Source organism: Siniperca chuatsi, linkage group LG16, assembly GCF_020085105.1.
Source record: "Siniperca chuatsi isolate FFG_IHB_CAS linkage group LG16, ASM2008510v1, whole genome shotgun sequence".
In the NCBI taxonomy this organism is placed as follows: domain Eukaryota; kingdom Metazoa; phylum Chordata; class Actinopteri; order Centrarchiformes; family Sinipercidae; genus Siniperca; species Siniperca chuatsi.
In genome coordinates, this window is record NC_058057.1 from 2902338 (window position 1) to 2928409 (window position 26072).

The window sequence follows — 26072 nt, forward strand, 5'->3', positions numbered from 1 at the left end:
AATGTATTGTTTATGTATCATCATCTGTGTATTCTTTTGTAAGCCTTTTTTACCCATCGAGTGTTTAAGCTTAAATATGGTATTGTGTTAGAACGATTTTGAAAAAAAATATTTTAATGTCATTTTGTATACCTTTATTTGTGCTGATTTATTTATCTTGTAGTCACATAACAGATAATATAGAAACCAGAAAAAACCTCAGATACCACCCTTACAAAGGCAGGAAGAGTTATCAAAGTGTATCAAAGTACCTCTCAGTGTCCTTGTGTGAATTGCAAACTCTAACAGCATGATGAGTACTGTCACAACATTCAGAAAGATATCAACATGTAACGAGGTGAGTGTTCTTCCTTCTGCATTTTCTAAGTAAACAGACACAGACAGAAATCCCAAACCTGATTAGCTCTCTGGGTTCGCAGGCTCTGCAGCTGTGAGAGCAGTTGAACTCATGTAATCCCAGAGTGAACCTCGTTTTCATCCCCAAACACAAATTACTACTTGCTAAATCTAACAGCGAGCCTCTGAGTGTGTCTCACACAGCTCTGACATGGCAGCAGAGGAATACAACACAAGGAGTGAATGTTGTGGAATATCTGGCTTTACTCTCGACTGCTGTGTGACCTTCAAACACCAAATAAAACAGCAATCATCAAACTTTGAGCCAGGAGACAAACAGGAGGAGATTCCCCACAAGGTTTTTGCTTTTTTATCTCAAGGTCCTATGTGTAGTGTGCACTCGTTCCCATTTTAACACTGCAACTCTTACACACAAATGCACACACACATGCAGGCACCCTACACACAAAGACAAACACAAAGACACTCCTTTGAGAGGTTTAGATGAATGACAAGATATATCCTTTTAAGAGCTCTGAGAACATCTGAGTACATATCACTTCAAACATTATCCTGTCATCATGATCTTCTCCCCACTTTACTCTCAGCCTTTGAGCACAAGCCAAAAGGGAACAAAAACATTCTCAAAATAGGCCAGGGTTGAGTACTAACCAAAAACGCACTTGAAACAGCATCATGTGTTGTAATTACTCGAAGAAGGTACATTTTTTCTTATCTAAAAGAACTCATACATTCTAATTACAGGTGTACATGAAACATTTGTATATTAGTATGAATAACTGAACTGAGCGGAGCAGTTTGAACCAGCAAAAAGTTGAACCTACTGCTAAACTGAAGACAGAAGCAAGTCACGTTGGTATAAACGGTGATACAATTGCTTACTGATATATGTACTGCAGTGCAGTTGAACAGTGATGCAATTGCCTAGCTTAGAAAAAAGTGAACAAACTACATACACAGTGATGAGTCTTTAGTTCAGGTAGGCACGGAAGTCATGTTATATCACAAGTTCACACCCTCTAATCATGTATGTCCACAACCTATCCCTCACAATATGCGGTCCATACAAACATTTGGCACTCATTCAGTCTGCATACAACAACGCTACATGCTAGCAGAAATTTAACCTCCCCAGTCTACTCCTGTATTAGCATTTAGGTATACGTGAATTTTGAACATTTTTAATATGTGTTCATACTCATTTAATGTAGTGTATTTCAGGGTCTTTTTAGTATTATACATCTCCTTTGGCTTTTTTTTTTCACTTTTTACTATACAAAACTCTTAACCCACAATGCTATATGCTCCTAATTTTGTGCTCAGTATCTCATTTTGAATTTTAGTTGAAAACAACTATATCTAATCAGGTGATTTATAATGCATCAAGTTTATCAGGGCATCACAAAATGGCATATTTTCAACATTGAATTTTTCAAAACCTAACATGGCCCACCATTGAGTCTGGTTCTGTCCAAGGTTTCTGCCTCTTAAAGTAAGTTTTTCCTTGCCACTGTCGCCAAGTGCTTGCTCATGGTGGGATTTGTTGGGTCTCTGTAATTAATATTATATAGAGTATGGTCTAGACCTGCTCTATAGGAAAAGTGCAATGAGATAACTTCTGTTATGAATTGGTGCTATATAAATACAATTGAATTGAATTAAAAAAATATAAATTTTCAAATTAAGCTGTCAATAATTATCATCAAAACTGAGTATGCAATGGTCTGTCCTCAAAGACTATACAAACAACAATGAGCACAAATGTGTGGAGACGAATTTGAAGATGTACATTTTTTATTTTATTGCATATGCTATATTACTGTATCTAGATAATATGGTCAGACTTAGAGTACATGACAGTAAATCCTACATTCACACAAGGCAAAATGTTGGTTGTGATTTTATATTATTCTTCCAAGGTACATTTACTGTTCTGCATCTACCAAAAGTTAGTGTTTTTACAGTGAACAGAAAGTAAAGTAATAAACCCTGCTCAAGCCTAAATAACAATTGTCCAATTTCATCCTTTACCAGGCTTGTGACTATGTGTGTCTTTTGAGGCTGATGTGATTGTGTGCTTTATGTCACATCTTTGCCTGTATCACTGTACATGGTGACAACTAACAAGATTAAGTAAGAAGGCCTGTTTTTAGCTTTAGAGTTAAGTGCACTAATGGGATTTGTTAGCTGAGGGCATGTGTCATGGTGAAAAGGGAGGTGCTGGAGAGGATGTGTGTTTATGTGTGTGCGTGTGTGTATGATGGGAGGGGCTCTCTGTTCTCTCCACCTCTGGGAGAATCCTGAATCCCATCAGGTACAAACACCTGCTAGCCGAGATATCTCCAGAGCAGCTGTGTGCCTCTAACAGCTGCTGAGCTAACACCCCCCACCCCTAGAGGAGATGCCAACCAGCTCCCTGTTGTCCTCTGTTTCCTGCAGCTCTGGGTGGAGCAGGGGGCTGTTGGTGCCTGGTTCTGGCCCTACGGGCAGACTAACAGACAGGTGTGCGGTCTTGCCAGTCCTGCGAGCGCTGCCTGCCGTGTCTGCATTCAATTCCGAGCACTCCCTGCAGCAACTTGCCTCTGTAGCTTCAGTTCATCTGATTTTCTTCTGTTACCTCGCGTGTTGTTCCTCGTGCTAGGCACTGCTGCTTCTCCTCACCATGTACAGGCAGGAGAAGCCACAAGAATGGGCATCCTTCCAAACACTATCTAACATCTATATCCAGATAAGTCCGATTTACTCAGCGTGACAAGTTCAGAAACAGTCAGCACACTTCTTGAACGTGTGCTGATTTTATAGACCTTGTGAAGTACCATAAGCACTCAAACTGGAAATTCTAGCACCCACACAGATAACTGTTTCTTCTGCTGACCAGACCTGATCCAATGGATGCTTGACTTTTTTCTGCAAAAGTTGCACTCCAATTTTATAGAAACTGTAATTTGTGCCTGTCTCTAACATTTGTTTATTATTTTGAGTGGTGAAATAAAAAAGATTACATATTCAACAATTTATCTTTTCCCCAGGCTATTTATGACCAACTCTAGTCAATGAATCACAACTGAACTTTGTCCTGATTGGCTCTCATCAATTTAAGCACCACTTTCCAGTCAGACATGTTTGCCTTTTGCTGCCACAGCTCACTCCACCACCCAAACCTTGTTCTTGTGTGCTAAGCTTTTGGTATTGTTGAGTTAACACATATTTAATATTCATGTACTCTATGTTTATTAAGGGGGATAAGCTCTCTTGGCAGAATACTTGTTGCTGCACGGATTCTTAAGGTGTGTTCAGAGAGTGGAGACATGCTATTTCCAACTGCTTCCAGTCTTGATGCTAAGCTAGGCAAATCACATCCTGACTCCAGCTCGTTACGTAGCACACTGACCGATTGACATTGATCATCTCATCAAAACTATTCCTTTAAAACTGAGGACACAGCTAGCTGCAGCTAGCCCCCCACCCCCCCAATGTGTCAGTATGGAGTCAGGCCACCACGAGCCTCCAGCTTCAGTGCTCCTTGCCATGTCTGTGGAACTCTGATGGAGGGATGAACACCATTCCTTCACAAGATATTCCCTCATTTATATATGCACTCTTTATTTAATCAGGTCATCTCATTGAGTACAGCAGACACAAAGAAAAACAAACATAGCCAGACATAACAAAAGGACATCGCTAAATAGAATGAAGATGAAAGTTTATATTATATCATTTGGTTGTATGGAGATGGTGGTGGAGAGCGTTGTCTTAAACATTGGTTCAAAATCTTCCATAGGTGTGAAACTGGGTTGGAGTCTGGTGACTGTAAAGGCCGTAGCATTTTATTCACGTCATTTTCAAACTCACCAAACCATTCAGTGAGCCCTGGTGCACGGAAGCGTCTGGATTTGATATGTTCCTCCACTCTTTAATTCCGGTTTTTCCTTTCATTTGGCCCCTGTCCGTGTGCTGGCTGAAACAGATTCACTTCCAGATACAATCACCTGATCATCCAACAGAACAGCAACCATCTCTTTCCCAAAATCCAACAGGAGGTAGAAAAACATGCTGGGCGCTTTTCTTTTGTTCACACAGATGAAAGAGAAATAAGATGACCAGATTTTATCAGCAAATTATACACACACATACACACACCAGGGTAAACAACAGCATCATCCCTTTAAGGCTGAAGCAGGGACAGCTGCTGTCCACACAGGAAAAACCTTGTCATCTCATTTCATAGCTGGACTAGCAGAGGCCTCGGGTGTAGAGGGAGGAAGGTGGCAGACAGAGGTTAAAGCTGAGTAATGTGTAAGTGATGAGACTCTGAGTCATGAAAACACCGCAGGGATTGCTGAGATATCTCCTTGCTGAACGACCAGCTCACGCCATTCACCTCCTCATTCGTCAGCTCAGCCTCTGATCAGCTCCTCTTTGTTGATTTGAAATGCAGCAACCTTGGGCCATCCTTGCTGTGCAGCTCCAATCAAAGACTCAGGCATGGATGTTTTATGTGTACGCCCTTCGAAAACCATATCAAGATCCAAAGCGCGTCCATCCGATTTGCTCAACTGTAAGTGACACTGACGCAGATAGGATGTTAGTGGGGGGTTGACAGCCTGTGTGAACGTCCTGGGGATTGTTGAAGAAGGGGGGGATAGGGAAGCAGAGGTGGCTCTAGGTGTACAGGCAGCCCTGCAGCAGGAGTCGACATATGCGTGGAGCTAATTAGCCACGCACCGCTTATGCAAAACCTTCAAGCACCTTGTGATTCCCTCTGACAGGCCCTCTGCTCTGCTTTGCATAAAGACGCCAGCGTGGGTGATTAAAATTTCATCCGCCTCCCTCAGCAGAGGCTTATCGCTGCCCGCGATCATTTCTCCATCAGGCTGTTGGCAACTAGCATAGCTCAGCAGGGCATACCTATCATCTGTGATTCATTAACCCTTTCCCAGATTGTTCAGATGGTCTACTACCTTTCTCTTGGGAGACTGGTCAATATCAATAATTAATATCAAGATTTGACTTAAGCATGTAAGGGTAATGATTTAATTCAAAATGAAAATTAGTGTCACAACTCTATCTGAATCCTCATACACTGGGAACAATCTTATATGTTGACCAGAGGAAGTGTGTTAGTCTCCATTGATCTCATGACCAACCAGCTATTTCCCCAGTTGGCTAATTGGCATACTGCTTGGTTCTCAGACAGCAATGAAATGTCTGACAATGGAGAGCTGAAGATGTATCCAACCATCCAACATAACGCCCAAATGGTCATGATGTTGTGGTGTAATGTAGGGCTGAAACAATCAATTAGTCAATAATCAATGAATCAATAAGTCGATCAACAGAAAATTAATTGCCAACTATTTTTTGATAATTCATCGTATAAGTTATTATAGCACAAAACGCATGAACATTCTATAGTTCCAGCTTTTCAAATATGAAGATTTGCTGATTGCTGATTTGCTGGGTTTTATTTTTGTATTTTTCATCATTCCTATTAATAATAATAACATTATGCTTACAAAGTTAATTGCAGAGATCTAGGAATGCCGCAACACTGCTAACAAGAAGTGCAAACTGGGCAGTCAGACAATCAGACAGAATTGAAACAAAACCCAGGTTAGGAGGAGAAAACAAAGGGGAGCAGTAAAATTATGACTGTCTATTGTAAACATTCAACGTAGTTTACAGAGAACTTTCTGGTTTGACTTTGACCTATCGTACATGTAACAGCATTATTTCAGACAGAGCGCTGAAGTCGTGCAGGCATTAGCTGATTGGCATCTGCTGTTCATTCATACTTCACCATCACTGGCTCATTGAATTATCCTTTAAGGTAAGCTGATGACCTTGTCTGTGCTGTTTGCTGCAATTTGTATTCTTTGGCTTTCATATCTGTTAACACCTAAGGATATAACTAAATATCAGCATCTGTTGTTTTCCCTTTGTTCATTTTGTTATGCTTGTCTTAGTATAAGTAAGTATAAGTAAATTCTGGCTATCAGGTGGCAATGTACCAAGAAGACCTTGAGGTTTAAGGTTGTTATCTGTGGTTGGTATAGATTACTCACAAGAATTATGGAGAATAAACTACTAAAGAGACCAATAAAACCATTCCAAACATGCTTGCTGTGAACACATCCCAATGAAGTCAAAATACTTTTATTCTGATCATGAGCTTTGTTCCAAGGATACTGATCATATTCAACACATCTCCCAGGTAGTTGTCATGTTAATATTCAATAATCAGTATCTGCCTGCTAGGAACACTACATCTGTATTGCAATAAATGATGTTGATACTGAGACTTACATTGGCTACATGAGTTTCCAGACCTGAGCTATTCCATCTTTATCATAATCTGTCAAGTCACATCATTTTCTCCTGTCAGTCACAGATTGCCTGGGCTGATCACCATTCCCATGATCTGCATTTACATTCAGATGAGACTGATCCAGAGAGACGTACAGGGAAGTGAACAGGAAGCAGTGCTGCGTCCTTCTCAAAGACACTGTGACAGCACCAGTGGTGTAATGTAACTAAGTACATTTACTCATGTACTATACTTAAGTACAATTTTGAGGTACTTGTACTTAACTTGATTATTTCCATTTTATTTTACTTCATCCATCTTTTCCACTGCATTTCAGAGCGAAATATTGTACTTTTTTACTCCACTACATGTATCTGACAGGTATAGTTTCAAGTTACTTTTCAGATTAAGATTTAACATAAAAAACACATGATATAAAATACAATGTGTCATGGCTCCGGCTGTGACTCCAGGTTTTCCTTGCGTTCCCCTGTGTTTTTCCCTGTCTCCTCCTCCCCTGTGTGTGTGTATGTGTGTGTGCTGTGGGTGCAGCTACCTCTCCTGGCACCTGGTTCAGCTCCACACCTGTTCAATCAACTCATCAACTCCCAGCTCAAGTACTTCAGCTCTGCAGCCATCTAGCCATCGCTAGATTGTTCTGTCCTCCCCCAGTGGTGGTGTGACTCTCGGCCATACCTCTCTTGTGAAGATTGTTCTAGTGTGCTTTTTGTGATTCTACTTGTTCTCTGGGATAACATATTTTTCTCCTGTGCCTCAGGATTCCAGTGCCTTCGCTCTGCCATCCATCTACACGCCGCCTCAGCTCACCTCAGGCCATTCTCCTGGAATCTTTCACTGTAGCAGTCTCCTGATCTACCAAAGCGCTGCGAAGGCCTATTAGATCTCTGAAACAAAGTTTAGTGCAAACGGCTGCCACACACAAAGCCTGCCAGCTAACTTCACATGCTAACAGGAGCGCGAAGCAAGTTAACACTGAGCAGTTAACACTGTAAGGACAACCACAGATGGAGCTTCTTCCGATCTCTACAAGCGGACACTGCACAGCAAAAGACGCTTCCACAGTGGAACCACAATTCTTCCCAACTTGGCTCGTCTACAACAGACTGACCGCCAGCTAACAGCAGCACCAAAGCCACCTCTCTTTCGCTCCCATGGACAGGTAACGTAACAACTGGGCATAGCATAGAGTAACCGGGGTTATATACCTACAGTGGCCTAGTCAAAGTCCTGACCTGAATCCTATTGAGATGCTGTGGCATGACCTTAAAAGGGCAGTTCATGCTCGAAAACCCTCCAATGTGGCTGAATTACAACAATTCTGCAAAGATGAGTGGGCCAAAATTCCTCCACAGCGCTGTAAAAGACTCATTGCAAGTTATCGCAAACGCTTGATTGCAGTTGTTGCTGCTAAGGGTGGCCCAAACAGTTATTAGGTTTTGGGGGCAATAACTATTTCACACAGGGCCATGTAGGTTTGGATTTTGTTTTCCCTTAATAATAACAACCTTCATTTAAAAACTGCATTTTGTGTTTACTTGTGTTATCTTTGACTAATATTTAAATTAGTTTGATGATCTGAAACATTTAAGTGTGACAAACATGCAAAAAAATAAGAAATAAGGAAGGGGACAAACACTTTTTCACACCACTGTATATATTAATCACTGTATTATTATCATATAAGAATTTGAGGATGTCTGTCTCAGCTTCCTACTATAGGAGTGTTCTTTTCAAATGGCACAGATGCAGAATAAAGTCTATTAGTGACCAAATGTTAGTGAGTAGCTTCTGATGCAGTGGTGTGTACAGGATCCTGTCTGGATGTGGACAGACACTGATTTGGGGATCAGCGTCTTTTTAACTGAGATCCTCCTCTCCATCCTCTGGGAAAACTGGAAGTAAGTTTCCGACACAGGGTGGAGCACATCTGGATGAGGACTTTTATAGGCAGAGGAAAGACACTCAAAGTCAGGATGTGTGTGTGTGCACTCTGTCAGTTCCCACTTTGAATCAGTAAGTAGAAAATGTATCACAGAGTGGCACTTGAATGGATAAATGACCGTAAATACACCACAAGGGTGTTATGGGCAAAAACACCAAGGGACAAAAACAGCTTTGTGTTGCCCAGAGGAAGCAGTTTATCTGTTCACAAAGCTTGTTAAAGATGCCCCTGAAAGATGAGGTGACTTTGAATATGCACTTTATATCTAAAAATGGTTTAAGTAGAAAAACAGAGGTTTTTCAAAGACAACAGGATCCCACTTCAGTGCTGTAAGAGTGGAGAAAGCAGCAATGAGATGCCCATCATGTGCTCAGGGAACTGTTGGTTCGGCAGATTCCTCTTCACATGTTCATTTCGCTGTGTCTCCCTTTCAAAACCTCAGCCTGGCATTACTGAAGTATGAACTGACAAGTCCAAAGAGATTTCAGTCCAGAGAAGAGGCAACACCAAAACCCAGGGCATTCTAGTTTGATAACATATGTTCAAAAGAAGACTAATTGAATAATGAAGAGAATTTGATATTTGTGAGGTTTAAAGCTGAACTATTTTTCATATAAACAATGGATCAAATGGCTATGTGTCATGTGAAAGGTGTTGCTCATAGTGACGAACACACAAAGAATTATAAACTCTGCAATTCCCCTCAGGACGAACATGCATGCACGTGGGTGTGCAGCGACACAATACACTTTTCCAATGCCAGTTTCAGGTTATTCCACTGATTCACAGTCAGTGGCAGCAACACAGCAATGTGTAAACAAAAGGCAGAGAAGAAGAAGACTGCTAACTAGCAAACATGGACATAAACAATGTAGGTTTAATATCCTTTAATGATGTTATATGTGAAATAAAATGCTCACAGTATCTTTGTTAGGCCTCAAGAACACTGAACATAAACGGAAATTGGTTTGTTTACAAAACTCCACAGCATACCTTTTAGTTCATGAGGTTGCCAGAAGCACAACTCCATATGAATGATAATGAATGCTAAATTTACACTCCAGTAAACCCAGCCAAACTTGTCACCCGAGATAGCATATTTTCCAAATTCAGTGATTGGTCCCTATCCTCAGTTTTCTCTCACAAAAGTGAAACATATTGCTTGAAAATTTGAACAGTGAAGCCAAATCTAACAGATGTGTTGCTTGCCCAAGTGTGTTATTCTATAGTAAGCACCCAAAATGTAGGGAAGGCAAGTTTATTTATATAGCACCATTCAGACACAAGGCAATCCAGAGTGCTTTACAGGGGCATAGAAATATGTTAAAAACAGGAATACATTAAAAATAATACATAAAGAAAACATTACAATTATGTTTAAAAGACAATAAAAACAAAAGCAACTAAATAGTTACAGACAAATGAAATTATGTATCTGAGTTATTGGAAAGCCGCAGTAAACAATAATGTTTTAAGCCCTGATTTAAATGAGCTGACAGTTTCAGCAGACCTCAGGTAGTCAGGAAGCTTGTTTTTCAAGTGTGGAGCACAGAAACTAAAAGCTGCTTCACCTTGCTTGGTTTTGATCCTGGGAACACAGAGTAAACCTGTCCCGGATGACCTGAGTGGTCTGGATGCTTCATAGTGAACAAGTAAATTGGAGATGTATTTAGGCCTGAGAACATTTAGTTCTTTATAAACAAGTAATAGGATTTTAAAATCTATCCTCTGACACGAAGGAAGCCAGTGCAGTGATTTAAGGACCGGTGTAGTGTGCTCCACTTTCTTGGTAGAAAAGGTTTCAGTCGTAGTCATCTGGACACTGTTTTCAGAATCAAGATGTTTCGGCTCCCATCCGGAAGTCATTTTCAATTGTGAAAATGGTCTGGGAACCCAGAAATTTAAGCTACTCTGTGTTACTTAAGGAAGGAGTCTTCCTGAGTTTCTTCACTTTCTTGGTGTTAGTGAGGACTCTGGCAGCAGCGTTCTGGACAAGCTGCAGCTGTCTGATTGTTTTTTAGAGACCTGTGAAGACACCATTACAATAGTCTAGTCTGCTAAAAATAAACACATGAACAAGTTTTTCTGTATCTTGTTTATCCAGAAATCCTTTAATTCTTGCTGTTTTTAAGGTGGTAGTAGGCTGATTTTGTAATTGTCTTTATGTGGCTGTTGAAATTTAAAGAAGCTTGCAGGCAGAGTGTGAAGGCAGCAGGTAGTAGGCCTCAGGTTTGTGTCAAATTAACTAGAGTAGTCTTAAAAGTAGGCTCAGGTGACATAGCCTTTTTGCCTGAGATGGAGTTACAGACTGTTTGTCTTATCTTAAGAATTTTATCTGTTTAAAAAAGGAGCAAAGTCATTGCATGACTTGGTGGATAGCAGTTCAGGAGGGGTTTGTCAAGTCAACGACAGTAAATAAGGTACGTGCACATGTAGTACAATGTACTGTACTACATTGCTATGGCTAACTAGCTTTACCCTGCAATTCAATAACAATACTGCTCCTTCAAAATAAGACGGTGTAGTCCCTCATTCGTCCAGGAGTGTTCTATCGTAGAAAAGGTTTCAGTCGTAGTCATCTGGACTTCAGAATCAAGACGGATGGGAGCCGAAACGTCTTGATTCTGAAAACAGTGTCCAGATGACTACGACTGAAACCTTTTCTACGATAATACTGCTCCTTCGTTTCTATGTCTTCTACATGGATCATCAACTGGTGAGGATGCTTACTTCTTACCTGGGTCATGCAACTTTAGCCTAAGTCTGTTTGCATGGTATCATGTAAGGTACTGTAGCCATCCAATGCATATCTAAGACGCTTTTCCAGGATTCTCGTTTTAAAACAAGCGAGGCAAAGAAAGTGTTTCTAATCAGCTCACAGAGTTAAAGTTAGCTGTCTAGCTACAGCTGATAGAATCTAATAGCAACAGTACTCATTAAAGCAGAAAAATGGATGACTTGTTAAAAATTAGATGCTTTATTAGCCTGCCTTTGTCTAGCTCTGTCTGAAATGAAGGACCCATTGTTTAAAAAATGATAACACATTTCAAGTGCTAAATCTGCCACTGTTATCATTGGAAACTGCATATGTGCTGACGGGCATAGCAGCAGTACATAAGGTGGGCAGAGCTTAGCGAAGGGTTTCTAACGCGTTTGCTGCAACAACCCAAAAGTGGTCATATGTCAGATGTGTTTGTGCTTTAAACTCCTTGTGGAGTTCCTCTGCCTCTAACTGGCCAAATAAAATATAATAAAAATGAATGCAGCTTTAAACAGTATTTATGTAAGAATTTAAAATAATTACAAATCTCATTGCTGATCACTTGTCAATCAAACAGTATGTCTTATCAAACAGTATGTACGTGATATCTTTTTCCCAGATGTTTTCTGAATGGATTCATGGTATCTACTCCTGCATATCATCTTCCAAATCATAAAAGTGTAAAAAGTCTAAGTGGATTATGAATGTAAAAATGTAAACCCATATGTCTTACATAATTCTTGAACAGCAAATTAAAAATGACATTCTGTATTCAACAAAAGCCTGGAGCATACAGTTTACTACATGATTCAAACCGATTCTCTATTAATATTGCATCCAAATATAGACACCTATGCTTTGCTGTTCTTGGAATGCCACTCAAGACAGAATAAAATATTTATTCATCCTGGCTGTTTGTGCAACTGCCAAGGGACTCAGGCTTACTCACTGTCTGTACTGTGTCTACCTGACCATTGAACAGCTTTTCATGTTTTTTTGAAAATAGTTGTACTTAGTATAAATCCATATTTACATTATATGAATGCTGTTTTTTGTATCTCTGTTAATAGGTTGTACTATCTTTAACTAAGAATTATATTAACTTCTGGAGACCTTAGCATATGAGAGCTCATTTAGTAAAAAAAGGTAATAAATCACAGACTTTGCGTCTGCTCTGCCTGTGTTCTGATCTCTAGTTAGCCGGGACATGAGGTGTAGGTCCCTCTCTTAATTATAATTTCTTATGAGAAAGCATTTATCTAAGTGACAATAAGGGGAAGAATCCATCTAAAAAAAAGCTTGCTTTATCTTCAGAGAATGACACCACAGATGATAATGCACCTTTTAGACATACAGACAATTGGAGTGGAGCCGAAATGGTTTCACATTAAAAGATCTAAAGAGGTTCACAAATTTGCAGTAGCTGAAGCTACACACACTGCCGCTTTATTTGGCACAAATAACCTTTGTGTCTTAAAAGCATTCTTGTTGCCCTTAAATAAACACTTCATAAGATTACAATGCAAGGGTTGGAGTGGAATCCATTAAAAGGCTCCAGATCCCACACAGCCAGACATTAGAAGCCTTATTCAAGTCAAAAGAGGTCTGGAGTCATGGAGGAAACAAAGCTCAGCTCTGTTATTAATGGGCTCAGTCTGTCTTGGACACATTTGCCATTTCTGTAATGTCACAGAGCCATGAAGGAGGACGCAATAAAACACAGAGCCTGGAAGTTCCACTTATTACAATTAATAATTCATTTGACTTCATTAGCTAGGCGAAATCCACAATTTCACATGGCAGGCATGGAGTGTGTGCGGGGGTACTACCGTCAGAGCAGGGGAGGACAGAATTGAAAAGCCTTGTTACAGCCAATGAAGACTGAAGCAAGTACACGAGCCATGAATAATAGATGATATATGTTGATGTTGAATGATGACGCCCCCCCGCGTTGTTTTGTTTATGAATACAGCACTCACAGGCTGTTTTTAATCTCCATTATCACTTCAAATTTGGAGACAATGGCAGATGCCTCACGCTGCAAAAAATACAGATCATAGCACATCATACCTTTTTGTGCTGAATACTAACTTCTCATCTTGAGTTCTTCTGCCAATGAAGTGATGTACAGACTATTTGTTCAGACTGCAGGCTGGTCAGTAGTTCACAACCTGAAGCTCAACCTCGACAAGACTGAGCTGCTCTTCCTTCCAGGGAATGCATCTCCTGTCCATGACCTCTAAATTACCAATTAGAACTCTGTGGTGTCCTTGTCTCGGACTGCAAGGAACTTGGGTGTGACACTGGACGACCAGCTGTCCTTCACTGCCAACATCGCTGCAACAACCCGCTCCTGCAGATTCATCCTCCACAACATCAGGAGTATATGTCCGTTCTTCACTGAGAAGGCGGCGCAGGTTGTGGTCCAGGCTACTGCAACTTGCTCCTGGCTGGTGTGCCTGCATGTGCCATCCGACCTCTGCAGCTCATCCAGAATGCATCAGCTCGGCTGGTCTTCAACCTACCAAAGTTCTCCCACACTACACCGCTTCTTTGCACCTTGCACTGGCTACCAGTGGCTGCTCGAATCCGATTCAAGACACAGGTAAATGGCTCAGGTCTATCCTATATCCAGGACATTGTCAAACCATAAACCACAGCCCGTGAAATTAGTGTGAGAACTTGCTGTTTTCATCTACACCTAGTCATGAGCAGGTTCAAGATGGCTAGCTCAACTTTGTTTGCTTTTTGAACTTTATTACTATAAATTCTCAAAGACACATGAAAATACTCCACTTGGAATAATAATTTGTGTCTGATATGGTTTTCCACAAAAAAGTTAAATCATTTTGTTAAAAAATGACATGTCCTCCTTTTCCCCTCATAGCAAAATCCAGAATCTATACACAATTATTATTCTTTGAATTGCTGGACACAAGATGTCTCCTACTTCACTGAAAAGTCCATTCTCACTGCACTGGTTCTCACTGGTACTAAATTCAGTATAATGTTTATTTCCACAGAACTATTTACATCAGTACAGTACAACAACAGAGTCATGTCATCCCTCACCACTCTGCTGCTGTCAGTTTCTCTTTTGAAGAGAGATACCGATTTAATGCACTATATAATTCAAAACGCTTCTTATTTGCCATTTTTGGGAGAGCTGTTGAGTTACCGTCAAATTTAAAGCATTAAAACATCAGGGTTTCTGACATGACATTACATTCAAAGCTTACACAGGTGGTCAATCAGCCATTCATTCATATACCCACCTATTACATCAATGCACATCAAAGAAGCATTTTACACATTCCTCAGTCATAATGAAAATACAAAGAATATTACAAATGTTTTGACCAGAAACAAACTGTTAATGTTTTTAAGTTTTAAAGCTTTAATGGTCTGCATCTCAAACAGTCAAGAGTGCATTTCTCTTGTCTTTTTCAAATTAAAAGCCATCCAGGATCTGTAAGGATAATGCCCCTTGAGCCAACTTTTAATGTGAAACCTCTGTGTATTAGGGTTGTACGCGGTATGTATATTCGTCCCGAACCGTTCAGTACAGGATGTTCGGTTCGATACGTGAGTTCCTCGAATTGGTACGCCCTGTGACCCAAACTATTACTGTCAAAATAGTAATATTAATTAATGTCTATTACTCGCACCCGTGGAACAGAAATTCTAGAGTGCGAGTTTTACCGAACGTTTTGGCAGAGTACCAGTTGCAGTCTATCAGCTGTGGCATGCTAGTCGGCTTAGCCCAGTTAGCCAGGTTAGTCAAGCTCATGTAATGTAGCTCCAAACGGCAAACCCAAATGAGAGACCAGACCAGAGTTGGAGGATCCTCCCGTGACATTTTGATCCACTGAATGAGAGCGCCCGTATGTATTCATTGGCCGAATGAGACAAAAAATGGACTGGAAGGCAAGTCCTTCTCCCCACTGCGTTCAGGCAGTCTCTCACTGCAGATTTAGACCATGCCAAATAAATAACTAATGCTATAGGAGTATTTATCGCTGCAGATGTGCGACCATACTCCATCTATATATACAGTGCATGGTTCGTACAGAATACAGAATTTAAGCACATGGTCAAAGTGCTTGAGCCCTGCTACAATGTGCCTTCACGTGTGCATTTTAGTCAGTCTTTTGTGCCTGCCTTGTATAAACCAGAGCAAGCTGTAGCTGAACAGGTCAGAGTCTTACGATGGAGCATTACTGACATTTGTGTTATTTATATGTTATTTATTTTTCTTATTGACAATATTACAGTATTTGAGTGTATTAACTGTTACAGTAAGAATCATGGCGAATGCACCACTGTTAAATGTTACATAACATTTTTCAAAATAAATGAATACATTTTTTTTGTCTTCCCTGCTGTACCGAAAACGTACCGAACTGTGACCCTAAAACCGAGGTACATACCGAACCATGAATTTTGTGTACAGTTACACCCTTACTGTGTATACTGAATTCATCAAGAGGACGAAGGAGGAAAATTCAAGCAAACAGGATCAATAGCAAATTAAAACAGAAGCAGATCAGAAAACAGGCAGACTTCTCAAGATATGATTAACTATAGTTAGATTGAATTTAAAACTAAAGAACTGTCTCTAATAGAAGCCTGTTTCAAATAAAAGGCCTGGTGTTCTCTGCAGTAGAAGCAAATAAAATGGCCCATACAGCATCAGTGAGTTTGATGATGCAGTGATGTCACGCCAAGCCACACATTGGACTTGATGTCAGTGTTAAGTGCTGCAAAGTGACAAAGCACAGCTGGAAATGTGATTCCAGTAGGTGGTCTGAGATATGCAGCATCTCTAAAATTTGGGTTTAATCACATTTCAAAACCACCTACAGTATAAATGTAGCTTTAATCTGATTTTCAAAAAGTGCTTTAAACTTTCCAATAAAGTTGTTTTAAGAATGTATCAAACAAGTTAAATTGGATTGAACTCTTTTACAGAAAAATAACTTATTTTATGCAAACACACTGGGAGTTGTACTGCCGGATGCCAGTGACATTAGTAGCCCACTATGACAGATTACAGTGAACTGCTCCACCTGTCTTACAGCACATGATCCTAGAAATAGACTGAGTCAGAGCACTAAGTGATGCAGTGCAAGTCAAGGAGTGCAAAGATATGTTCTCTTTGGCTCGGGAATGTGTGACTATTGGGATTACACTCAGCATAATACATCAGTAACTTATGTACAAAGACATCATAACATCTTATTGTTGTTGCACACCTGTTGTTTGGGATGAGTGTTTTCTTACTACATTGTTTTCTATTTTCTGTAGAAATCTGAGGCTGAAATCAGCATGGCAAAAAATTGATGCTGCTGAAAAATGATGGGTGAGGGATATAATGTGTCCCATGCCCAGCAGGTGTTTCATTAATGCAGCAGCTACCCTTCACATAACATGCAAAAAGCTCGAGGTGAGGTTGATGTCATTTCACATTTTAGTCTCTCCTTCAAGTTATTATCCTGTGAGTACATCTTAAGTGGTGACAATGCCATTATGCCAAAGCGCTGAAGTCAAGGGCTTGTGTGAAGGGCAGTGGTTTATGTATCTGTTTTGATCCCTGTGTAGCCTAGTGGCAGCAGTTTGTCAAGTATACAGGGAAGGTGACTGCAGTTACACCGGCATATCATTTGGCTGCAATGACCCCACTGTGTTCCTCTCATGACTTACGCATTGCTCCTGTCTTTTAATATCAACTTCGATTATGGTCCAATACCAGCAGCTTGTCTGAGTTGCCCAGCAGCGATATGCAACAATAAAAAGCCACTTTGCCTGAGGCAACAGCCCTGGATATTGCTTTTGTGTGGCTGTCATCACCGTATTTCTGCCATTTATTTCACAACTTTACAGAAGGTGAATCATCTCCCCAATAATAACCTGTTTATAAAAACCAATATAAATAAATAATTTGAAGGAATTAAAGAGAAATATTAGTCTACCTGGGTGAAAGTGGTGGATATGTATAATTTACCCCCTGTGTTGGTTAAAATTAACCTGTTTAAAGTTTGAAAATACATTTGAAATATATGTGTGTATGTGTCTTTCTCTGATATTTACAATTATTTCTCGTAGACCTTTTTCTAACTATTTCTAATGAAGTTTGTTAGATAGGAAAAGATGGTGGACTGGCAGTGAGTGGTCCTTTACAGTGTAAAAGTTGAACATGAATGATATCTGATAACTAACATAACTAACCAGCCAAAACAGAAATTGACTAGAATACCTCATCATTGTAGGGATCAGTCCTCTATGTTCAAATTTCATCATCCTGACACAAGGACTAGAGGTGAGTGTTTTGAGAAGGCCAAAATGGAGGAACTATTTATGGCCTTGCAAAATTCCTCTAGGATTTGTATAAAATCCTTCCTTGACTTTCCCTGGATTTATAAATGACTTATTACTCATCAACAAGTAAAAGTGTAACTCCGACACCTTCCAGACTGGTACAGAGACTCTCTGGCTCCCTTTGGAGTTATGGGTCTTGTCATGATAATGAGATTAACAGAAGAGGTGGGAATAGCCAAGACTTGGTCTTCTAATTCAACTGGTTACAACGACAAGAAAAAACAAAACCTACCAAATAATCAGTGAATTACCTTCCCCAAAGGAGTCTTACTAAACTTTAGATGGTTGCTGTTTTGTTTATTTTCACGCAGGGGAAGGAACATTTCCTAGGAATAATAATAATAATGATAACAACAACATTGGCATTTTTTTAAACTAATTTGTTTAACAAAAAAAAGTTAAAATAAAAATTGGCATCACACAAAAAAGCTTTTTTTTTTTTTTTTTTTTTTTTTAGAAAAATGTGTCTTAAAAAGTGAAATAAAACAGGAGACTGACTCTGCAAGCCTGATCTCAGATTGAACCACAGTGTAGGGGCCCTGACAGCTAAGGCCCTGTCTCCTTTGGTTTTCAGCCTAGACCTTGGAATGGCTAGCAACGCCCTACCAGAGGATCTCAGTCTGCTTCCTGGCTCATAGGGGGTTAAAAGGTCAGGGAGGGGCCAGCCCATGCCTGGCTTAAAAAATAATTTAAATAATTTTATAGGGAGTTACAGTAGTCGAGGCGGGAAGAAATAAAAGCATGGATGAGTTTCTCCATATCTGTGGGTAAAATAAATGTCTTAACCTTATAACCTTAACCCATATTTCTCAAATGATTAAAAACATGACTGAACAACTTTCGTTACATGGGGTTTGAAACACAAGTTCTGATCAAAAACTACATCAAGTGTTCTGCCTGACAGCTTTGCATAAGTTGCTAGTTCACCTAGGTTTGCCATAATTTGAAATATGTTTGCGGGAGAACCAAATACAATGACGGCAGATTTAGTTGGAAAAGGTTTGTGATATCCAGTGTTTTATTTCAGCAAGGCATTTGTCGTGGGTTGCTATGTTAGACTGGTTGCTGGGTCTGATTGGAATATAGAGCTGTGTGTCATCGGCATAACAGTGAAACTGGACATTATATTTGAGGGAGCATATAGATGAAGAATAGAATGGGACCCCGAATTGAACCCTGGGGGACACCATAGAGCATGTTCGTGGGGGATGAAACATAGTCACAGAAAAACATTTATTAGATAGGTAGGACCCGAACGAGTTTAAGGCCACATCAGTGATTCCTGCCCACCTTTCCAGTCTGTCGATGAGCATGTTATCATCAACTGTGTCAAAAGCAGTGTTGAGGTCCAAAAGAACTAGAATAGAGCACTCACCAGCACCAACAGAAGGCCATTACAGAATTTGAGAAGAGCAGTCTCTGTACTGTGGAGGGATCGAAAACCAGACTGGAACAATTAGAATAATTTTTTATCTGTCAAATGTGCTACTAATTGTTTGAATACAGCTTTTTCTAGGATCTTGGATAAAAATGAGAATTTTGAAGCAGATCTGTAGTTATTCAGAGTTGAGGGATCTAAATTGGGTTTTTTAAAGACGGGTTCGACCAGAGCCAGAGGGCAGGGAGCTATTTGCAATAGATAAGATGAAAGGGCCAACAGTAGGCATAATCTCCTTCAGTAGTCTGGTAGGGACCACAACCAAGGGGCAAGCAGATGACTTCATGTGCTTAACCATATCATTGAGTGCAGAAAGAGACACTGATGTAAAGGAACTGATGGATGAGACATCAAATGATCTATGGGTTAAAGACAGCTACATTTTGGGGCTGGCTGCTATCACTCTGCTCGTGCATCATTAACTGCAGCATTGTATTTCTTCATGAAGTCCTTCATGTAATCATAATATATGTGGAGTTTGCATGTCTTCCATTTGCATTCTGCTTTGTGTACTTCTCTCTTCAGGGAGTAGGTGTGATCGTTGAACCACAGGTGGACTTTTGAAATTGATTTGCATGGGAACTTGGGGTGTCAATAAAGGTTTATGGGTGTTATAGAATTTATGAGGGGTGCAATAGAATGTATGGTACTTGGTCTGACAAATGATTTTCACAAGAAAGACACTAAGGCCATATGTTTATGTGATTTTGGGTCAACAGGAGCCAGCTGTCTGAGGTTGTGGATAAGGTGGGCCTTGGCGTAATCTCCTGGACTCCAACTGTTCTGATTAGTTCCACACACTGAATCAGTCTCTGCTTCAGAGTTATCTTCTGATTTATGATCTGTATGTACCTCCCTCTTTCTCTATAAGAACTGAATGTATTTCCATGCAAGCTAAGTTCTGTGTAGGCTGTGCCCATATGTACACGCTGCCACATTGCTTCTCTGTCGACAGATTTGTTTGTAATTAGTACATATGTTCATGTAACGCCAACTGGGGCTCATCGAGTTATTCCTTTAATCAATTGAGGACATCTCTTCAGCAGAAGTTTTTCTTCAACAATTTGGTTCTGGTTCTGTTTGGGGAAACTTGGTCCAGTGTTATTCAATTCAATTCAATTTTATTTATATAGCGCCAATTCATAACAGAAGTTATCTCATTGCGCTTTTCCTATAGAGCAGGTCTAGACCTTAATCTTTATAATATTATTTATAGAGACCCAACAAATCCTACCATGTTATCAGGCAGAAGTCATTAAAGGAGTTTACCAGAAGGTCAGTGTCATGGAAGAGAGGCAGCTCAGAAGAGAGGGACGAGAATGCATTTGAAAATTTGTTGAGTTGATGATGCGAGAGCGGATGGGGGCCAGTGTAACTTTAGGCGGCAGAGAATAATACAGATTAAACATAATATGATGATCTGGTACACAGAAAATAATAAGTTCCATGTTATCGATCTTTAGGCCATATGATAGAACAAGATCCAGAACATGGCCCTTATCATGTGGGGGTGTAAAACAAAATAGATTCTAGGAGGTTAAGAAATTCCCCCACAAGTGCATGACTAGGACAACAATAATACAGACCTGGTCATAATTAGGTAGAAGCAGAGGGAGCAGGTCTGAGAATTCAGAGATAAAAATACCATTAGGTTTAAAGGGTGATGAGCTAAGAGAAATAAAATAGGCTGATGTTTGTTAACACAAAATATCAGGCTTTCGAAGGAAGGAAATTCCCCTTATAGAAAAAATTGTCTCTGTAGATAACAGTATTGGGACTCCACAGATTAATTCATTCATTTGGGGGGGTAACTGCATTCTCTTTTTGTCCCAAAATCCTGAGAGCCATTAAATGCAGCATTGGCCAGTCAGGTCAATAAAAAGGTCACTGATGCTTTGTTCTGTCGCTCTTTCTCCTGGAATCACTGTGGCGGACGGCCGTGGCCGGCCCCCTCTCAGTGCCTGTTCACCAGCAGGCACCCACCTGGACTCTCTCCTCCTGGCTTCGCTGTGTAATCTGCTTGGAGCAGAAACACGCAGCAGAACCAAAGTTTAGCACAAACGGCTATTGCACAAAGCCTGCCAGCTAACTTCACTTGCTAACAGGAGCATGAAGCAAGTTAACGCCAAACCGTTAACTCTGTAAGGACAAACACAGGCTCAAACACAACCACACACCCGGTGGAGAGAAACTTTGTTTATCTTTTAAATAAATGCTTGTGTGTAATTATGCTGGTTTCTTTAATGTTGCACAAGCGTGAGTAATTTGCCAACCTCTGCTATGTTGAACTCCAAATCCTTCAACCTACCTCATACAAAAAATATCAATATCATTAGATGTAATAAAATCGTCGCATAAAATGAATTTGTTGTTTAAACAACAACCTTACATTTAAAAGGCTGATTTTTACAGGTATGCTTGGGAGAGCAGAAGGGAGAGGGTTTAGAGGGATGTAGATTAACTTACCTACATTCACTGCCAGTAGGGGGTAGAGTAAAATGGTTTGGTCTACTATAGTAATTCTGACAGGAGGGACAAGTCCATCATATGAAGGAACAAAGCGGAAGACAGTCCTGGATTATCACAAGAATTATTTGGGCTGTAGGGGGAGCTGGTAGTACAGACTGAAGGTGACGAGGTCACTGGGGACGAAAAGGAGCAATTTGTGACCGGTGTGTAGTCCAGAGCTGTTGTGGAATGAGCAGCGGTTAGTCAGTGGTGTGAGGAGGAGGCTCATTCCCAAAAAAGGTTAAACTTGTTGATATAACACACATTCTCTCACATTGTGAGATAGACAGGCTGACTGCAGCCATGTGTGAAGAGAGAGCAGTCGGCTAAAATTACCGATGCCCCTGCCCAATGTGGGAATAGGTCTTCATCTATTGATGAAGACGGACTTTCCAGTTTTTGAGTTTGGTAAAAAGAGGGTTAAAATCCTGTTTTAAAACTTCAGACTGCTGCTTGGTGGTATTGTTAGTGCCAATATGGATGATAACATTGTGGTGTTTGCTGAGAAGACACAGGATCTGCTACATGGCGTCTACAATTTGCACACCTGGTAGGCAGTAAGTCACTGTAGTTTTTGATTTAATATATGTCTTACGACGGAATCACCGACAATCAGGGACGTAATGTGCAGTGGAGGCTTGCAGTGATGAGATGTGGATGGTGAAGGGTGGACAGAGTGGTGGGCAGGAGCCGCTCTGGCCCTAATTGATGGCCATAACATTCATCTGTAGCATTACTTATGAAATAAGACTGTGCTGCTCTGTTGAGGAACATCGAGGTTGTCATTAAAAGAAATTTTTCAAATGCCAATTTATAGAGTAAAAAATACTTCTAAAACCTCCCACTTTGCAGCACTATTATCCGTGGACTGGTGAGTGGTAAGGCCAGTTCGTGTCCATAGTGGACACTGAAAAGCACCAACATAAACACATTGCACTGCTGCAGTCATTTGCACAACATCAAGCATTTACACTGGGGCCAAAGTAGCAAACTACATGGAAATGTACTAATCCTCTATGCATTAAGACTAACAAGGTCAGAAGACCAGGCCAGAGTTACCCTAAGACAGATAAGGTTTGAAAAGACAAAAAATATACTATAATATACTTAACCTACATTTGGACAAACTCTGCAAAACAACTCTCCTGCTCTACAACCTTTAACCAGCTGGCCGTTATACATAGTGAAATACTTTTAATTACTGGAGTCTGGCCTCTGTTTGGGCTGTTCTCATTGCATTGCCCTGGGAGCAGCTATTGATTTCAGGTTGTCTTCTGCCTCATTAGACCGTGGCAGAGCTCTGCCCTGCAAGCTAAAAGGGAACAGCGTCAATCCATAAATAAGCCGACTACACAATATCTTCTATTGTGTTGGGGTGAAATATCTAGAGGCCTGGAAGTGTTCAGCCCTATATAGTGACTTGTCGAACATTTAAGCCACAACAGGATGGCCATCTTTGATGCCCTGGGGCAGATGGAGCGCCGTGGGTCTAAGGTGCAGCATTTGCATTGAATTAGACATAATTGTGTCATTATAGTTATTACCACTTTCTCATTGCCACTGGCCTACACAGGAGGCAGAGGCTTGAGTGAAAACAGACAGGAGTCAGAGTCACAACCAGGATCAAAATGATGATTCCTTTGAGGATGTGCACTATTGATTTGCTTTCAACTCCGGGGCTGCTGGGAGAAAGATGCTTCGCTCACCACATGGCCAAAGACCAATGGCCTGGCTGATCCTGTATGCTTGATCGGTTATTTAGAAATACTAATATTGCTGAGTGAAATGTAAAGGGATAAATCACTTCTATTTCTCGCAAACCCATTTCTGGCAAACCCTTCTTACAATTTTACTAAGAGCCATTGAATTTAAATACACTGTTAGCCTACCATGTTAATACTACATAAACATATGGATGAGACGTTTATAGACACCTGCAAATAGAAAGAGATGAACAAGTCACGCCAGAAAAGGGGCAAAAATTTGTGTGTCCAACTGGGTTTCATCACTGCCGATCGGAACCGGAGCCAATAAATACTCGATTGTACCCTTTCACACTAAAGACAAAAGCTAGATGTTAGCGGGTGTTAGCGGGTTTTTTGTCCAGTGTAAAAGGGGCTTTATTGTAATTTTATGGAATTCATTTGAATCGCATTCATTTGCATAAAGCATAGAGGTTGTTGGTTGAGGCAAGAAAGAGATAAGGTAGATAGAGAAATTATTAGCCAAATAATCACAAACTCACTACAGGGAAATTGTATATTTGAAGTATATCTGGAGAAGATCAAACAAACTATTTAAATATTTACAAGCTTCAACCAACTATTTACATATTTATAAGCTATAGGAACACTGTAATCCAGTGATCCAGAGAGAAAGAGTGAGAGAGAAGCTCAAACCTGCCGGCCCCACACGCCACACCTACTGACATGGCGCAAGAGGAGAGGGAGAGACGAGACCCCGGCGCTGTTGGCAGAAGAGCCGAGGACAGCGATTACTCTGAGCAGCATGCATGGGAATGAATTACAATCTAATATATTTTAATATATTTCTCACATTTATGATGGTCTGAATAGATTGCTAAATTTGTCACTAGTCGCTTTTTAGAAGTAAAGTCACTAAGAGGGTCTGAAAAGTAACTAAATCCAGCAAGAAAGTCGTCAAGTTGGTAACACTGTGTGTTTGTGTGTGTGTGTGCGTTAAGGAGCTGCCTGATCCCCGCCCATGGTAAAACTCCAAACAGAGAGCAGATGACAAGCAGAGGACAGAAGCTGCATAACCAGAAATGACATAAAAACGCATCTCAGTTTTTTCTTAAGCTTAAGCACTGCACCCCAAGTCTTATAATGGTAGGGAAAACCCTGCTGTTTATTCTGACATCATGTTGGCTAAAATATTGGTGACATTCTTCTGTAAACAAACACGCATGTAAACACAATGGGCAATATCGAGGTCAGCAAAAATGATCAAGGTCATGTCCATATATTGTAAGATAAGTCGATAACGTAATTATCATGACAAGCCTGTCATTGGTCTTTTCTGACTTGTCAAACTGGAAAAAACTTGGCAGCTAAATTACTACCCACTAAAATCAGTTTCTGATTAGATTTCAACAAAGAAATAAGACATACAGAATCACGATTCATTTTAGATCTACCAAACCTGATTTAAATAAATGTTAGAAAAAGTATTTTCTGTGCAGAGCTGCTTGAGTAAGACTGAACTAAATCCTGTGATCTTAAAAGGAAATGAGGAAAATTGATGGATGACAGCGGAAGGAGGGGTGGTAGGTGATTTCAATGGCAGATCTGAAAATTTAAATTCCAGCCCCTTCAGAAGCAGGCAAAAATTGTGCTGACAGGTGATAATTTAAACACAGTGGAACAGCTGGTTTCAGAGCTGCGTCCTACATTTGAGTAGATGTGTGTCTATGTGTGTGTACATGCGCAATATCTTCAGCCCATATGTGCGTGCTTGTACGATGAAGCTTGTCATATTTCCTTTCAATCAGTTGCATCCGCTCACAACGTTTGACCTCATGCATATGTAGGCGAGTCAGCCTCAGAAGCCAGGAGCCAGTTAAGGTTTTTCAGAGAGCTGTCTCGTCCCCAGCAGGCTGCACACACACATCTCCACAGCTCCAGAGATATTTTTCCCTCCCTCTCCTTTCCATTCAAGTGTCTCGCTTCTTCTATAAACCTGCAAAACTTCCTGTGACTTCAAACTAAGAAAGGTTTTTTGCAGTACTCCTGACAGAAACTAAATTAATATAAATGAATCATGTCTAGAAGATGTTGTTGTTAAAGTCGCACTAAAATTTTAATTCATTTTTGCTCAGAATACAGCATATCCTGGCTGTTTGTTTCGACTTGTGTACTTATTTGGTCAAATTAGCCAAAATAACCAGTGACTTTTTGGTCAGTACTGTAATTTAAAAATAATTAAGTTTAAGAGTGCAAATCACTTATGCATTTGTTAGGATTACATTACCTATGATCAAAAACTAAAGAGTCGACAGTTTTGCTAACATTAACATTTGCCAAACATCAAGCAAGTGCAACAGCACAAGACATAGTAAGCCAGCTAATATTACTTACTAGTCATATGCTTACAGCCATACCACTCTAAGCAGCTAAGAAGGGTTGGGCCTGGTTAGTACTTGGATGGGAGACTGCTTGGGAATACCAGGTGCTGTACGCTAAAGACAAAGGAGCTAGTCTCTGTACTTGTCTTATTAGACGTTAGTGCTGCATTCAGCACCATTGATCACCACATCCTATTACAGAGACTGGAACATTCAATTGGCATTAAAGGAACCACACTAATCTGGTTTAAATCCTATCTATCTGTTCAGTCTCAG

At 40.3% G+C, this 26072-nt stretch overlaps 1 protein-coding gene and 1 long non-coding RNA gene across 5 annotated transcripts in view; one reads left to right on the plus strand and one right to left on the minus strand.

Annotated features, from left to right (window-relative positions):
* The window catches only part of LOC122862918 (heparan sulfate glucosamine 3-O-sulfotransferase 5), a 101478-nt gene that overhangs the window by 17867 nt on the left and 57539 nt on the right, over window positions 1-26072 (minus strand). The window lies entirely within an intron of this gene.
* On the plus strand, window positions 7809-20198 carry LOC122862919. Its single transcript, XR_006374872.1, has 2 exons — window positions 7809-7844; window positions 19924-20198. It is a non-coding gene; the product is annotated as an uncharacterized LOC122862919 (long non-coding RNA).